This window comes from Wyeomyia smithii, chromosome 2, assembly GCF_029784165.1.
Source record: "Wyeomyia smithii strain HCP4-BCI-WySm-NY-G18 chromosome 2, ASM2978416v1, whole genome shotgun sequence".
Lineage (NCBI taxonomy): Eukaryota > Metazoa > Arthropoda > Insecta > Diptera > Culicidae > Wyeomyia > Wyeomyia smithii.
Window position 1 is genome coordinate 253,443,365 of NC_073695.1, and position 4,141 is coordinate 253,447,505.

The window sequence follows — 4,141 nt, forward strand, 5'->3', positions numbered from 1 at the left end:
AAACGCTGAAGACGCGGTGTTTTGACCAGATCTAGCGTCGGCCCACTACTCGAGGCGATCATTGGAGGAAATACTTACTCACTTTCCTGGTAAAACATCTCTACGTTTTGTACCGGCCGGATTCGAGACGAACACTATTTTTGCAGGATTGTTGTCCGGCATTCTTACAACATGTCCCGCCCATTGTACACTTCCAGCTTTCGCGATTTTCTGGTTCGCCGTAGAGTTGCGCCAGCTCGTGGTTCATCCTTCACCTGCATACGCCATCCTCACATACTCCGCCGAAGATAGTCCTAAGCACTCGTCGTTTGAAAATGGGCAGTGCTTGCAAGTCCTCCTCGAGGATTGTTCATGTCTCGTGCCCGTAGAGGACTACTGGTCTTACAAGCGTCTTGTACATGGTGCACTTGGAACGGGGGCGAAGTTTATCAGACCTAAACGTCTTGTGGAGTCCGTAGTAGGCACGACTTCCAGCTTGTTTTCTGACGTTACCAAAGATCCGAGGTATACAAATTCGTCAACCACTTCGAACTCGTCTCCGTCAATTATTACGCTACTGCCTATGCGAGCACTATCGCGCTCGGTTCCTCCTGCTAGCAGATACTTAGTCTTTGACATATTCACTTTTAATCCAACCTTTTCTGCTTCACGTTTCAGTTTGGTGTACTGTTCAGCAACCGCCTGGAACGTCTTTCCGACAAGGTCCACGTCATAAGCGAAGCAGATGAACTGGCTGGATTTATTGAAGATCGTGCCCCGCATGTTAAAGGCCGCACGTTTCAACACACCTTCAAGTGCAATGTTAAACAAGAGGCAGAAAAGACCTCGCCTCGTCGAAGTCCCTCGCGTGTTTCGAACGGGCTTGATAACGCACTCAAAATCTTCACACAGCACTGTACACCATCCATCGTGGCCTTGATCAGTCTTTTTAGTTTCGCGGGTAAACCATTTTCGTCCATGATTTTCCATAGCTCTACACGGTCGATAGTATCGTATACAGCCTTGAAATCGATGAATAGGTGGTGCGTACACGGTAAGAAAGGAAACCCAATGGGTACTTTTTCAACCATTTCGCCAAAAAGTGAACCAACCTATTTAATGGGTAAACTCGATTTACCCATTAACGGGTATACCGATCAAACGTCAAAAACTGGGTACAATTTCACTTATTTTGAGAAATGAATTTTTTCAGGAAAATGGGTGAAATTTTACCCATTATTGAAAAAGGCTGTATCCATGCAAATACGTAAATTTTGTGATTATCACTCTAAAAAGTGAAAAGAATTTAAAGTGAAATCAATTATTTATAATTATTTGCAAATGTATAAATATGACTCTCATTTACGTATACAGGAGTATTTTATCTGCTATCATCAATTGTCAGAATCGCAGTTCATTGCAACAATTGATCCATTAAACATAACCACTAGTCTATTTACATTTTGTGTTGATTTTTTCGACCCGTTTCCATTTGGTGATGATTTCTCACGTGATGTTTCATTTGTAAAAAAAACTGTGACAAAGGTATTGCAGCAAGATTGTGGACATTCTAGACCTAATATAATAAACTTTCACATTGTAAAATTCAATACTTGTTATTACACACTGTTTACCTTGCAACTTCTCATACGACGCAGCATCGAATCTCTTCCATGGCAATTATTGACAAATAGTGAACAAAACAGCTCGTAGAAGTGACGCGTGCGAACAAATCGACAGAGCAAACTAAAAAGACACTTAAAGTATTTTTTCACCCATTAATGGGTAAAAAGTGACCCATTTTTTCCTAAGAATATGTCTTCCTAATGCGTACAATTTTACCCATTTCACATTTTTAAATTTACCCATTTTTTTGACAGCCGCATATGACAGTAAAAAATGGGTACAAAGTTATCCATTAATGGGTTTTCGACTCTTACCGTGTAGGGACTTGGTATTCGCGATATTTCATGGATCCATCAAACTCAGTACTCTGCCTTAATTATTTTTTTATCACCATCCGAAAAAATTCCATTTTTTTAAGGAATACGTTACATTCCGATTCGGCACTTGACCTACTGTGGCTTATACACAGATTTTGCAGCCAACTGTTAAGAGTACAGGACAATTTCGGGGCTAGCGCTACGATCCTACTGACACTAACAGTCTCTCCCGTACCGAGACTCGAACCTATGACGACTGTTTTGTTAGGCCAGCATCGTACCTCGAGATCAGCTGGGAGGGCTGGAAGAACAGTACACCAGACTAAACGATACCAGTCATGAGATCCGGAGGCGTCCAGAGGAAGTCGTGCCTACTACGGGCTCCAGAAGCAATTGCGGTCGAACAGACTAAGCCCGGTTGTTCCCTACGGGTATGAAAAGTGCACAACGTTCGAGGAGGACCTGCGAGAGCTCGGAGTTTTCGAACGACGGGTGTAAAGCTGGAGGAATACACTGGGCAGGGCATGTTGCAAAAATGTCGGTCAACTACCCTTGCAAAGAAAGTGTTTGCTTTGAATTCGGTAGGGTAAAGACGTCCAGAGGCGCAGCGGATGCCAGGTGAAGCGAGATCTGACTGGGAGTACATGGTGTCCCAGGGATTCGAGAGCCGCAAAAAATAACCAAGCGAATTGGAGAAACTTTGCCAAATAAATAAAAAACTCTTTGTGTCTTGCAAACCGGATAAATGACATAACCTAAAATGAGGCGAAGCTCACTAAAATATGGATTTAAGTCAAACATCGCGAAGCATATGATATTTATTTAAAATCCCTGTGAATTGTTTCAAATGTTTGATGTTCATTGGACGGCAGCTGCATTTATTATTAAACAAAAAGGTGCATTAGGTATCATGATTAGACAATCTTCCAATTCTTTTTATAATTAAGAACTCTTATTTATTTGTTTTGTCGAGATTTGATTGAATTTCGGTGGGTTATTAAAACTCAACAAAATAAACCACACGGTGATCAGAGCCCGAAAATATAATATTCATTTGTTGGCAGACATGAGAATTTAGAAAAGTCTTTATTTTCTATGATGATAGGAGCTACGTGTACTTAAAAATAGAGTTTTGACACAAATTCTAATCATCAGTGCGGTATCCAGAAGTTCCTTCTGGGAAAGGGTTTTGATATAAAAACATAAAATATGAGAACATTTCCGAAGAGAGTCAGGTTGAGAAAGGGTAACCTAAATCAATGCCTGTTATGTACCAAACCCGTATTATAATGGTTTGACGTGCTAACGTCTTTCACTCTGATAAGGGGGGGGGGGGGGGGGGTGAGGGATATCGAAGAGATAGAATGAGAAAAAACGTAAAAAATGATGAGTTTTCCAGCTATCATTAGCAATATTGCTTACCGTGCAACGCCAGTTCTATTTAAATAAACCGTTACATAGTCCACTCAATGTTGAATTCGAGAAAAACATTCCAATAGTTGTTTATCGCATGGCTTAGACGGTAGGGTGCTAATGAAAAAGGATTTTTTGAATTTCGTCTATCGATAGGTCGAAATAGGCGAAATTCCTGCGCAATTCTACAGCAGACACTTTCCTTCAAATCTTCATTCTCACGGGCAAACAGACAATCGATACAACATTCCGTTGTGTACTCTGATATAGTACACTGGGGTCTGTTTTTACGCGGTTGGTTGTACTTCGTTGAAAAAATCCGCGTATAAAAAAAAACCGCGTAATTTGAAACAATCGCGTAGAAAAAACTCCAATTAATAAAAAGATTCGTTTGAAAATAATAGCACGTAAGTAAATATAAACTTGAAAAATGATATAAAAATGGTAACAAAACACACAAAATGAGTTTATAGTGCGTTCAAATGAAAATTCATTGAAGAACAATACAATAACTTTTTTATATTGGTTTTGCCATATTTTTAAGCTTTCGTTCCTTTATTGGAAGTTAATTGCAACGAACCTGACTTGTATCGATACACAATTATGAATGTACAGTGCCTCCACAGTTATGGGTCAGCTACAATTATGGGTCACTTTTACGCAAATACGTCTATTCTCACGAAACTGAACAATTTTCATTAGCAGTGGTATCTTTTGTAACTCACTAGTAACCTCATTTATACGATTAAAATGATTCAAAGTTGAAAATGTCCCTAAAAATTATAACTCTGCTCGGTGCAATAAGT